The sequence below is a fragment of the Bos grunniens genome, chromosome 21 (assembly GCF_055505025.1).
Source record: "Bos grunniens cultivar Pamir isolate PY7600 chromosome 21, Bosgru_T2T1.0, whole genome shotgun sequence".
Taxonomy (NCBI): Eukaryota; Metazoa; Chordata; class Mammalia; order Artiodactyla; family Bovidae; genus Bos; species Bos grunniens.
The window spans coordinates 4,486,427-4,499,839 of record NC_141185.1 but is presented as its reverse complement, the minus strand read 5'-3'; positions in this window follow the sequence as shown (position 1 = coordinate 4,499,839).

Sequence of the window (13,413 nt, the reverse complement as noted above, 5' to 3'; positions counted from 1 at the left end):
CCCCACTCGCCTGTCCCCACACAGCAGAGAGCAAAGAGCCCAGCGGACACACTCTAGCTCCAGGCCAAGGGTCACATCGCATCCCTGGCAGAGTGATCCTTGGGGGCACGCCCCTTCCTTCCCCCCTGAGTGAACCTCTCCCGACTTCTGACCGCTAGACAGGCCTCCATGGACAGAACAAACCTGCTCATCACACATTTCCCCAATTTCTCATATCCCTGACATGCTTGGCTTTTGTCCACGAGTAAGCCCTCTGGGCATCTGTCCTCTCCCTTCATTTTTTTTTTTTGTTCTCTTTTTTGGAACTAATTAGAGATTCACAGAAACTTGCCAAAACCGTACAGAGGAGTCTCATGCACTCTTCACCTATCTTCCGCCCAGGGATACCAATTTGCATAACTGCAGTTCAGCATCAAAAGCAGGAAACTGACCTCTGTGTAACCCACAGACATTATTCAGATTTTGCCCGTTTTATAAGCCGTCTTAATGTGATCAGGCTGCCAGAACCAAATACCACAGACGGGTTCAACAACAGACACTTTAGTGCTCACAGTTCTGGAAGCTACAAAGTCCGAGATCAAGCTGCTGGCCAGTTCAGTTCTTGGTAAGGACTGTCCTCTTGGTGTGCGGACAGCCGCCTTCTTGCTGTGTCCACACACAGAGGGGAGAGATGACCTCTCTGGTCCTAGAGAGTGCCATAAAAGAGAATGCCTCTTTTATTACGGCACTAACCCTAACAGGAGGGCTCCACCCTCTTGATCTCATCACTTCTCATCACCTCTGATACACCACCCTGGGGATTAGGCGTGAACATACAACCTGGGGTGGGCGAGGCAGTACACAGCAGGGCAGTGTTATGTGTACTTAGTTCTGCGCAATTTTATGCCCTGGGCACGTTTGCATAACCACCACCATGATCAAGATGCAGAACCAGTCCATCACCTGGAGGGTCCCTGAGCTGCGTCCTTCTTGTCACACCCCCCTCCCTGTTTCCCCTCTGCCCATCTCCAGCCCCTGGCAACCCCTAAGCCGTTCTTCGTTTTGTCATTTTGAGAACGTTGTGTGAAATGTTTCAAGACCAGTTTTCCTCACTCAGCCCGATGCCCCTGAGGTCCATCCTCACCGCGTGCCCCCGTAGTCAGCTCCTTTTTGTCCCTGGGCGGTGGTCCACAGCCTGATGGACAACGGTTTGTTTAGCTGCTCACCCACTGAATGGCATTTGGATCCCCAGTTTCTGGCTATTGAAGCCGCTACGAACACCACGCACAGGTTTCTGTGCAAACAGAAGTTCTCATCTCCCCGGGATAAATGCCCAGGAATGGAATTGCTGGCTTCTAAGGTAAGTGTTGTGCTTACTGCGTTTTTTTTTTTTTTTTCAACTGCCAAACTTTTCCAGAGTGGCCATTTTATATTTGTGACTAATGCGTGAGATGTTCCACTTCTCTGCATCTTCGCCAGCATTTGGTGTTATCACTATCTTTCTGAGTATTTCGTAGAATGTCCTTCAGTTGGAGGACACTGACGTTTTCCTCAGGGTCATCACTGTTCTTTTTCTTCTTTTGCTGCACTGGGTCTTCACTGTAGCACGTGGGATTCCCTAGCTGTGGTGTGCAGGCTTAGCTACACAGTGGCATGTATGATCTTCGTTCCTAGACCAGGGATTGAGCCTGAGTCCCCTGCATGGGAAGACAAATCCTCAACCACTGGACCGCCAGGGAAGACCTTGTGACTATTTTTCATTTTGACTGTTCTAATAGGCAAGTAGTAATATCTCACTGTGGGCTTCCCTGGTGGCACAGACGGTAAAAAATCTATGCAGGAGACTCGAGCTGGATCCTGGGTTGGGAGGATCTGCTGGAGAAGGAAATGACTACACACTCCAGTATTCTTGCCTGGGAAATCCCGTGGACCGAGGAGCCAGGCTACAGTCCACGGAGTCACAAAGAGTTGGACACGACTGAGCGACCAAATAACAAAAGCAACACCTCGCTGTGGTTTTCCCTTGTTTCCCCAGTGGCTAACGGTACCACGTGTTTTTTTCATGAACCCATTTGTCACCTGTGTGTCCTCTTGGGTAAAATGCCAGTTCCTGGTTTTTGCTCACTTTCTAACTGGATCGATTGCTTGTCTATGGCTGCGTTTCGAGAATTCTTTATATATTCCAGATAACAAGTCTTTTGTCAAATATATGCTTTGTCAGGTACAAGCTACCGAGACTGTAGTTTGCTTTTTCTCTCTCTGAATAGTCTGTTTCATGGCTCAAAATCTCTTAATTTCAGTGACGGCCGGTCTGGCAGCTCTCCTTTCACAGACTGTGCTTTTGGCGTCACGTCTAAGAACTTTTCACTGAGCCCTCAGATCCCAGGAAATTTTTCCTCGGAGTTTTTCTGTAAGTTTCACATGTTTACATGTGCGTCTTTGATCCATTTTGAGTTGATGTTCATATACAATGTGAGGTTTATTTTTAGGCCTGTGGGTGTTTAATCCCTCTGGCACCCTAGGCTGAAATATATCCTCTCTTTTTAAAAGTTTTTTATTTTATTTTTAATCGGAGGATAATTACTTTACAATATTATGATAGTTTCTGCCATACATCAGCAGGAATCAGCCACAGGCATGCCCCTGTCCCCTCCCTCCCCTTCCCACCCCTCTAGGCTGTCACAGAACACCGGCTTTGAGCTCCCTGCATCATACAGCAATTTCCCACTGGCTCTCTGCTTTACATATGGTGATGCGTATGTTTCAATGCCAGTCTCTCTCATCCCCTCCTTTTAATACACGGAAGTGCTTATCTTCTGGGAGCCTCACTCCAGACCCGTCGTCCTGCACCTGACCCCTGGGACCTCCACACCCGGCTCCATGCCCCCTTGGGCTCCCCGCTGAGCATCCTGCTCCCCGCTCCTGAGTACCCCCTGCCTTCTCCCACCCACCAGCTGTCTGGGGAGAGAGGCAGAGCCCTGCCCACCATTGCTCTGATCCCCAGTCATCCTCTGACCTCACGGTTCTCTCCCCAGACCAGCATTCTTCGAGCACTCAGCCGGCCTGGAGGAGGAAAGTGCTTGCTTCTTGACTCTGCCCCCTTGACCCCTCATCACTCACACCTGAGGGTGTCACCTCAGGTCCCCACCTGCACCCTCTGCCCCTGCAGGGCCTCCCCGCCCCTCCCCAGCCACAGTGGTCCCTCCAGTCCTCCCACCAACCTTCCCCAAGCCCCCAACCTCAGCCTCCTCAGGACCACGCCCTGGCGAGTCCTCTGACCTCTCCTAACTGCCTGTGGCCTCTTCACATCCTCCTGCAGATTCAAGGACTGTCAGAGGAGCCCTCTGATGTCCACATTCACTTCCAGTGCCTGGTGGGCAGGTCGCAGGCCTGCCGGCATTGCTAGGTCCAAACCTTAACTCATCACCTCCCTTTCCTCCTGCCCACTCCTCCTCCTCGGTTCCCTACGTGTGAAGGGCAGTGACCCTGCCCCCCCGAGTGGGCATCACCCCCAGTCTCTCCTCCCCTGCCTGTTAGATCTCCCATCCATCAGCCCCCTTGACTAGGTCCACTGTTTCCCTCCCTTCCGCTCCTCCCCCCAGGCCTCTTCCTGTTCAGACAGCTCCATCTCGCCGCCCTCCCTGCAGCGGGAGACGCACACCTGAACGTCTCACCTGTGCTGAGACCCTGCCCGGGTTTAACCTGCCTCCCGCTCTTGCTGCACCAAGCCCCGTGCATGCAGCCCCACTCGCCTCCCCAGCCTCGACCCCTTCCTCCATCATCCCTGGTCTCTTGCTTCTGGGTCTTTGCCCGTCCCGTCCCCCTGCCTGGCACACTCTTCCATCCTTTTCATTGGTCACTTCCGATTCAGGCTTTGGTCTCCACGGAAGCATCACGTTTCCTGAGAAGCTTTTTCCTGACCCCGCTCCTGCCCTGCCCCAGGACATCCTGTATCCCCATCCACAACTGCTCATCAACGTCTGTCTCATGACCCAGAGTGTAGGACTCAGGAGGACAGGCCTCCGTTTCCCCACCTGGAAGGGGCAGATTTGGACCCCTGGTATCAAAGAACTGCATCCTCTTGGAGGTCTAGGTCTGAGCTTTATTTCGCTCTATCTCCCCGTGTGTCAGAGAAGGGGCTCGCAGGGTGTGTGCCGAGCAGAAGAGGGAATGATGGGGAGAAAAATGCAAGAAAAGGAACAGCATCAGGAGAAGGGAGGCAACCCCCCAGGCAGTTTAGTTAAAATGAGCCCCGTTGGAGGGCAATGCAAACCATGGGGTCACAGGCAGGGATCAAACAGGCCGGCAGACCCCTGATGAGGGCAGACGGAGGGTCTCAGCCCTGGAGAGACGAGCTCTGTGAGATTCCAAGAGGCGATGCTGGGCAGGGCCCCGGAAGAAGGAGCTGGGAAACCACGGCCCTACCAGAAGGGTGCCTACAGTCTGCAGGACTCCCACCTCCTGGCCCCCAAGGTCCAGTCCAGAGCATCTGCCCTGGCTCCCTCCCAGGAGACAGAAGTGCCATCTCAGGTAGATAGTACATGTTGGCCTGGCCCTTCCTCACAACTCTCTTACCTCGAACGCTTTCCAGAGAGCCAGATGAACCCAGGGAGTCTGTGGGCAGCAAAGGTGGGGGCTTAAAGCCAGACCCCACGCAGCCAGGTGCGCCTGGCCATGCCCTTGGCTGTGGGCTACCGAGACAGCATGTCCTTCACTGCCCAGGGCTCAAGGCCCAGCAGGGACCCAGCGCCCAGCTGTGGCCCCTGTGGTTTGGTTGTGGCGAATTTGGGTGAGTTTTCACATTTATGCTCAGCTTGGGCACAAACCACCCAGAGGAAGCTTGCTTTGGTGGTGGGGGGAGGACGACCCATCAGGGAACACCGCCCGCCCACACTGCCATCAGGGTCCACAGGCAGGAGGCTGTTGGGGGTGCATCCATCCCAGGCCGGGAGGCAAGGCCACAGGAAATGGTCCTCCCATTGGAGAGCAGGAGGAGGACTGAGCCAGATCAGCAGAGTGTGGTTGGCACAGCCCAGGGGGTGGGAACGTGGACCTCGGGTCTTCTTTGTCGTGTTTGGGGTCCTGCCCCCAAATTTGGGGCAGGACCGGCCGTGAGATTTGTGGGGACTGAAGCGACTTAGCAGCAGCAGCAGCAGCAGCATGAAAGGAAAAAGTGGGGGGTCCCCTGCTGCTGCTGCTAAGTCACTTCAGTCGCGTCCAACTCTGTGCGACCCCATAGATGGCAGCCCACCAGGCTCCCCCGTCCCTGGGATTCTCCAGGCAAGAACACTGGAGTGGGTTGCCATTTCCTTCTCCAATGCAGGAAAGTGAAAAGTGAAAATGAAGTCGCTCAGTTGAGTCCGACTCTTAGCGACCCCATGGACTACGGCCCACCAGGCTCCTCCGTTCATGGGATTTTCCGGGCAAGAGTACTGGAGTGGGGAGCCATGGTCCCCTGTGGGGAGTATTAAAGCAGCGTGGCTCTTCTGAGAATGGGTCTCCAAAGTGGGGGACCCCCCAAATATTGGTTGGTCTCCGTGCCAACACGATGGATGACAACCTGTAAAAACAGCCTGCCTGGGGCTTCGGTTAAGACTCTGCATTTCCACTGCAGGGGGCGCACGTTCGATCCCTGGTCGGGGAACTAAGATCCCACGTGCCGGTGGTTCTGCCAAACAAAAACAAAAGCCCAGCCTCTCTTTGCTCCCCCTCGAAGTGCTTCGTCTCACTTTGTCTGCTCCTGCTGACTTTACACTGTGGGGTACCTAGTGCAGGAGATGCTTCCAGATTCCTCTGCAGGTGTCCACTTGGGAAATGCCATCAGCTCTGTTTCCCCAACTGTGAAGCGAGGGTCCTGGGCCCAGTGGGGGCTGCTCTGGTCTGTCTGGACGGGCCAGTGTGCCCCTCAGTGCCGCCCCAGCTGGGCACCCAAGGCATGGTCTTGGGGGCTGTGGAGAGAGAGCCTGGCACCCTGGTGCCCTGCTCCACCTCACACTGCCTGCCCATCCCTCTGGTCCTCACCCCAAACTCTGTTTTATGTTCCTCTCCTGGTGTTTTTAACAAGGATCCCACATACTTGGACCAAGCCCGACTGTAACCCTGGAGGCCACCAATAAATTTTGTAGGCAAATAAAATTGACTGAAAATTAGCATAAGAAGCCTTAAATTAACAGGATGTAATTTTATGAGTATCTCACAAACTAGTCAAAGATGTATGTCAGCCCGGGGTGAGCCAAGCCTTTCAAGTGTCTTTCATTATATAATGCTGCTAATTTTTCTCAAATGTAAGCAGTGTGCTTTCTTCCTAAACATTATGTTCTTTGTTCTGCAATTTGGAAAAATAAATTCCCTTTAAAGCCGGGCTTTGCTCAACCACAAAACAAGGCAGAGAGTGGGGATCAGAGGTGACCCAGCCACCCCTTGGTCTAGGAAGCCCCCAGCCACGCATTGGAGAGGCTTGCTCAGAGCAGTAGAGGCTTCAGGTTCAGGGTCAAGGTAGCAACACGATTACAGTAACCGCCCCAACACAGGAATGAGTTCCATTCCGAAAGTGCATTCATAAGACCACAGAGGCTGGGAGAGGAGACAGAGGTGCCGACCCCTTTGGCTGACCATGTCCGTTAAGAAAGGCTGGCCGCCCCTTCCCCCGGTGCATGGCTGTCTGCACTTTGGGGCTTGGCTGAGGACACCATGCTGAGAAACCCAAACCCAACCTGCACCAGGGCTGGGCACATGGACTCGGGGCACTCTGGCCCATGCCCAGACTGCTCACACTGCAGCACAACCCGGGCCACCCGGTGAGAGGGTCCCCACCCACCCCTCGACCCACCCCAGGGCAAAGAAGGCTGCGGGGCCGGGCTGGGCGGGGGTTAAAGGAGGCCTCAGAGAGTGAACCGGCATTCGCTGGAACCTGGGTAGCTGTCACAGAGATGAGTGGAGGCAAAGAGCCTTTGGGATTCAGAGAGAGCTTCAAGGACACAATTCCAGGGAACGCAGGACCCACAAGGGGCCCATCCCACAGGCTGTAGGTTTGGAGATGTAAATGACTGGGGAAATGGGGCTGACACTGATTCCAAGCTGATTGTCCCTGTGGGTCAAGAAGATGGATGTTGGCAAAACGGGGCTGAGGCTGTCATGGGAGCCAGGCTCCTGAATGACACATAGAGACAGGAGCTGGGAGGTTTCCCCTCTGTTCTGGAGTCCTCTGTTTAGTTTGCCAAGGAGGCAGGCCTGTGCGGAAAGTTCAGAAGCAGATCTGGTCTGGGTGGGGTGCGGGGGTCTCAGCATTCAGAGGGTTATGGGGCCAGGTGAGAACACGTGGGGTGAGGGGGGCAGAGATGCAGGTGGGGAGCTGGAATGGTGTGGCCGCCTGGCAGGAGAAGACAGGGACCCGAGCATCACACCCGGAACACAAGAGCCACTGTAAGAAAGCAGAAAATGCACACCGTGGTCCCCTCCCTGATCCCCAGCACAGACTCCTAAAGCCCTCGGGATTTCCAAAGCACTAAGAGCGCCGACAGCATCTTTTGTTCTGATATTTTGTCTCTGCTCCCAGTTCTGACACAGAGCTCCTAAATCCCTCGGAAGTTCCTGGGAGATAGGAGTGTCTTTTGTTCTCATGAGACCACTCTGGGTGGGCTCCTGGATGGGGCTGGCCACCAGGAAGACAGAGCTCTGATTAGAAGCCTGAAACTTTCATCCCTGTCTCCCTACCTCCAGAGGGGAGAGGTGCTGGAGATGGAGCTGATGGCTGATTACTCTCCATAAGGAACCCCCCTGGATTCCAACATTAGGAGGTTTGGGGAGCCTCCAGATGGGTGAGTATCCACATAAAGGCAGGGTGATACACCCCAACTCCCCAGGGACAGATGCTCCTCTGCCCAGGACCCTCCCAAACCCTGCCTACGTCTCTCCATCTGGATGTATATCTGTGTCCCTTTTCACGTTCCTTCATAAACTGGTAAATGTAAGTAAGTGTTTCCTTGGATTCTGGGAGCCACTCAAGAAAATTAATTGAACCCAAGGAGGGGCTCGTGGGAAACTCCGATTTGCAGACCCCGTGGGACTGAAGTGGTGGATGCCCTAGCTCCCGATACTGAAAAGAGCTGTCGATGTCTCACCATTATGTTCAGGCCTGTCCCCCCATCTTTGAGGTCACTATCAGTGTCCAGGAGGCCCTTCTGAAGGGCAGTGGACAGAGCAGCAGACTTGACTGAATCCCTAAGGATGCACTCCTGGTTCTAAAGAGGAGCCCAGAGGGGAGAATGAGCGGGAAGAACACAAGCTCAATTTGTCCCAAAGCTTCCTAGCTATGGTTTCCTTGGGCACATGCTGTGCACCCAGCTGATTCCAAGTGCTTCCCAGCTCCCAGGACCCCAGGGACAAAGGCAGGGTCAGCCACACTTGGCAGGTGGGAAGCCGCTGAGCTGCCCCAGGTGAGCAGACAGAACTGCATGCAAAGCCTGCTGGTTATATCGCTCTTAATCCACACTCCTGGCCCCTGAGCTCTGGCCACGATAAAAACTTCTCCCAAGCACACAAGTAAGGATGACGCATCTGCCACCTGAGTGTGTCCTCTGATTCCCATGCGGGAAGGTCTGCAGGACAGAGATGCAAGTTGTGTCAGGGGTGCGGCTGGCTCCAGTGGCGCTGAAGGACCATGTGGTCACAGCGAGCCCGTCCCCGCCTCAGGGGTCTCTGAGCTGACGGATTTCTGGGGTGTGAGGTCAACACAAAACCATCTCCCGGTGACCCCCATCACACTCCAGGCCCAGATGCTGTGCAACAGCCCGTGGAGTTATCTCAGTCAACAGTCACCCCGTCCAGCTTGCTGCCTCTGCCCCCGTTTTGTGCCCAGACTTGCCTTCCATGGACATCTGGCTGCAGAAAGAGAACACTCTCATGGCACCCACACAAGTCCAGGCCACATGGCAGGCTGATTCTCACTGAGCGCTGACACGTTGGCACCTGGCCTGTGAACTTGGCTCTAGAAAATCCTACCCCATGAAACCTGGATTCAGGAAACCCCCCCAAGTCCATGACAGACAACCTGTCAGACTCCTGTTCCCCACAAGCCCAAGAAGCACGTTCCTCAGCTGTTCAGTGCAAGTCCCTGCAGTCACTTCCTGTATCCTTTCTTTCTTGTCCCTGTCTGGGTAGTTTGGCCATTTTCAACATTCTCCTTGGAGGTGACAGAGCAAAGGAGTATGGCACGTGCAGAGGACACCTCAGGATGGGGAGCACCTCGCACACTGAGCACACGGGCCCCCAAACAGGTGTCTCTTGCCGAGCGGGGATGGGCTGCCTCTAGGAGAAAGAAGCACCCATATTTTTTTGCACTTGTGATTAGAAAACAGCTCCTTGGGGAGATGTAGGATTTGAGGGTAGGGACGGGAATAGACAGAATATGCCCCCAAAGGCCAGGGCTGGCAGATTGGAAGGCGTGGAATTACTGGAGATGGTGAATAGGGGATGGAGCAGTCTAGACCGGCAGCTGAGACGAAGCGTTGCAGATGGGGCCGCTCCAACCACAGACACGTGCGTGCGTGTGTGCTGAGTTGCTTCAGTCGTGTCCAACTCTTTGCAGCCCTACAGACTGTAGCCCACCAGGCTCCTCTGTCCATGGGGATTCTCCAGGCAGGAATATGGAAGTGGGTTGCCATGCCCTTCTCCAGGGGATCTTCCCGACATAGAGATCGAACTAGTATCTCTACCTCTTATGCACTGGCAAGTGGGCTTTCTTCCACTAGCACCGCCTGGGAAGCCCAACAACAGACACAGTCAGTTCAGTTCAGTCGCTCAGTCGAGTCCGACTCTTCGTGACCCCATGGACCGCAGCACGCCAGGCTCCCCTGTCCATCACCAACTCCTGGAACTTGCTCAAACTCATGTCCATCGAATCAGTGATACCATCCAACCATCTCATCCTCTGTCATGCCCTTCTCCTCCCACTTTCAATCTTTCCCAGCATTAGGGTCTTTTCAAATGAGTCAGCTCTTCACATCAGGTGGCCAAAGTATTGTAGCTTCAGCTTCAGCATCAGTCCTTCCAATGAATATTCAGGAATGATTTCCTTTAGGATGGACTGGTTGGATCTCCTTGCAGTCCAAGGGGCTCTCAAGAGTCTTCTCCAATATTACAGTTCAAAAGCATCAGTTCTTTGGTGCTCAGCTTTCTTTATAGTCCAACTCTCACATCCATACATGACTACTGGAAAAACCATAGCCTTGACTAATGGACCTTTGTTGGAAAACTAATGTCCTCTCTGCTTTTTTAATAGACACATTTTCTCATAATTCTGGAGTCTGGTAAGTTGGAGGTCAAGGTACCGGCAGGGTTACAGTAACCACCCCCTCCAACATAGGAATGAGTTCCATTCCATAAGTGCATTCATAAATCCAATGTGTTTGTAAGTCCAAAAAAGTTAGCTTAGGTACCCGACTAACACCGTTAGCTGTATAGCACTGCACTGTAATAGGTTTACCATACTTCTCACACAAATGATACGTAAAAAACAAGCACAAAAAGTAAAACATGTTCCAGCTTGAAAAGCAGAGCAGTGCAGTACAATAGCTGGCATACAGGGGCTGGCATCGCGTGAACAGGTGAGAAGAGTTACTGACTGGAGGCGGGGAGGAGGTGGGAGATGGCGGAGCCGCAGGGCGGTGAGCAATGGGAGACGGGGGGCGGGGCAAGCTGTGACGTCATTCACACCGACGCTGACGGCACAGGTTCCGTTCCTTGCTGGAACGGGATGTGCGCTCGCATCTTTGAAACTTCTCACCTTGAAGGTTCTTACACACGGGATCTACTGCAGTCTCTTCTGCAGGCCTCTCTCCTTGGCTTGGAGAGAACTGCCTTCTCTGCGTCTTCACACCCTCTCCCCTCTGTCAGCGTCCGTGTCCTGGTCTCCCCTTATCTCATGAGGACACCAGCCTGATCAGGTTAGGATCCACTCTAACGAGCTCATTTTAACTTGTTACTTCACAAGGACCCAGTCTCCAACCAGAGTCACATTCTAGGGACTGGGGGAGGGGTAGGACTTCAACATGTGGATTTGTAGAGGGTGGGAGACACAGTTCGGTTCATACCAGGGAAGGAAGGTTGTGCCTAAAGGATTTGAAGACGAACTTGGAACATAAAGTGCGAGTTGCCCCACCTCCACCCCACCCCGGTTCCCCTGGTTCTGGGCGGAAGTGAGACAGCGGGACAGTCAGACCTGACCAGTTAATCAGCAAGCTTTCAGCGAGGATTGTCAAGTGATAAATGAGCATTAACACACTTCTTATCAAGTGCTTTAATCTGCCCTGAAATCAGCCAAGTATTCATCTTGATGATGCTGATTTTCCAGGAAAATTAAATAATTGCAGGCCAGGTGGGCGGGCCTCAGTCACCCCCACATTTTCCTGTCCTTCACATCATCCCCAAGGGTCCTTGCTCAGCTCCTTGTCTGCCAGGGTGATGGAGTCTGTTCTTACGGACACTCGAGAAGCCTCTTGAGCACATCCGGACACCGCAGGAAGCAGACAGCTAATTCCTGAGAATCAGGGGAGACGGGGGCTGTCACTGGCCCTCAGTCTCTGGACGTGAGTCATCTAAGGGCTTGTAGTAATGACTACTCTTGCAGAGCGTGGGCTGGGTGGAAAAATTGATCAGAAACTTCTTGTCTTCCCAGCCCCTGCCAGGTCTTAAAACTTTTAGAATTACAGAGAAGAGGAAAGCTGGGCTGGGGACCCCTAATGGAAGCCCCATATCAGGTAGGTTAGGTGAGGTGATGCTCCAAAAACAAGCAGCCACCCCCCCCATTTCAGTGGCCTCTGTATCTGCTCACCCCACACACCCATCCTGGGGGGCCTCCCTTTCTCTTAATTATCTCTGCTCTGTACCCCAAGCAGTCAGCTCAGCACCCCCGCCAGGGCACTGCTGGCCTTAGGGTCATGAAGAAAGAGCCTCCAGCTCTTAAATTGGCTGTTCCCACTCACGTTCCCAAGTGGAGAAGGCAATCCTGCGGCCCAGAGGGGTAAGGGGTGGAACACTGTCACGGTGGGACAACAGCTTGCCTCACCCACCTCACCTCAGCCCCTAGAAAGACCTCCTCCCAGGGAAGGAAGCACCAGGACCACCGAAAGGCTCCAGCATAAAAGAAAATCCAAACAGAGGAAGACGGGGCTTTCTGGGGGGTGTCAGTGAGGTATTTGGTGCTGGGAGCACCCTGGAGACCAGCCTCCACATCCCATGATGTATGTATTTTAAAATTTGCATCTTAGCTTCAGACAATTGAGTTCATCGCACTCCTTACTTCATGGTATACACTTACTGTCTATTATCTTTCATGTTATTAATCTTCACCTTTTGTCCCCAACTCTCATCTTTATTTCTGCCTTGCTTCTCAAGATGCTCACTGGAATTATCTCATCTACAGTCATCATATTAAAAAGCAGAGACATCACTTTGCCGACAAAGGTCCATATAGACAAAGGTGTGGTTTCTCCAGTAGTCATGCGTGGATGTGAGAGTTGGACCATAAAGAAGGCTGAGCACCAAAGAATTGATGATTTTGAACTGTGATGCTGGAGAAGACTCTTGAGAAGCCCTTGGATTGCAAGGAGATCAAACCAGTCAATGCTAAAGGAAATCAACCCTGAATATTCATTGGAAGGACTGATGCTGAAGCTGAAGCTACAATACTTGGGCCACCTGAAGTGAAGAGCTGCCTCATTAGAAAAGACCCTGATGCTGGGAAATATTCAAGGCAAAAGGAGAAGGGGGCAGCAGAGGATGAGACGGTTAGACAGCATCACCGACTCAGTGGACACGAATCTGAGAAACTCTAGGAGGTAATGAGGGACGGGGAAGCCTGTCGCCCCATCCAGGGGGTCGCAAAGAGTCGGACACAGCTGAGCGACAGAACAACAACAACAACACATTCTCGGCAATCCTGCAGGTTGGGTTTCAGATCTCTGCAGTAAAGCCATTATACCAATAGACAAATCACACGAATTTTTTGGCTTCCAAGTGCATATAAAAGTTATGCTTACGTTATATTGGTAAGGAACCAACATAGTGCTATTCTCCAGGCAGGAATACTGGAGTGGGTAGTCATTCCCTTCTCCAGGGGGTCTTCCTGACCCAGAGATCAAACCTGGGTCTCCTGCACTGTCGGCAAATTCTTTACCGTCAGCGCCATCAGGGAAGCCTTATAGTGTTATAGGTCAATTATAATTCAAAACTAAACAAGCTCATGGAAAAAGAGATCAGATTTGTGGTTACCCAAGGTGGGCATTTGGGGAGGGGGTATAGGATACAGATAGTCAAAACATACAAACTTCTAATTATAAAATAAACAGGTAATAGGAACGCAATGCAGAACAGAATAAACATAATTAACACTACTGTACGTTACCTACAAAAGTTAAGAGAATAACCCCCAAGAGT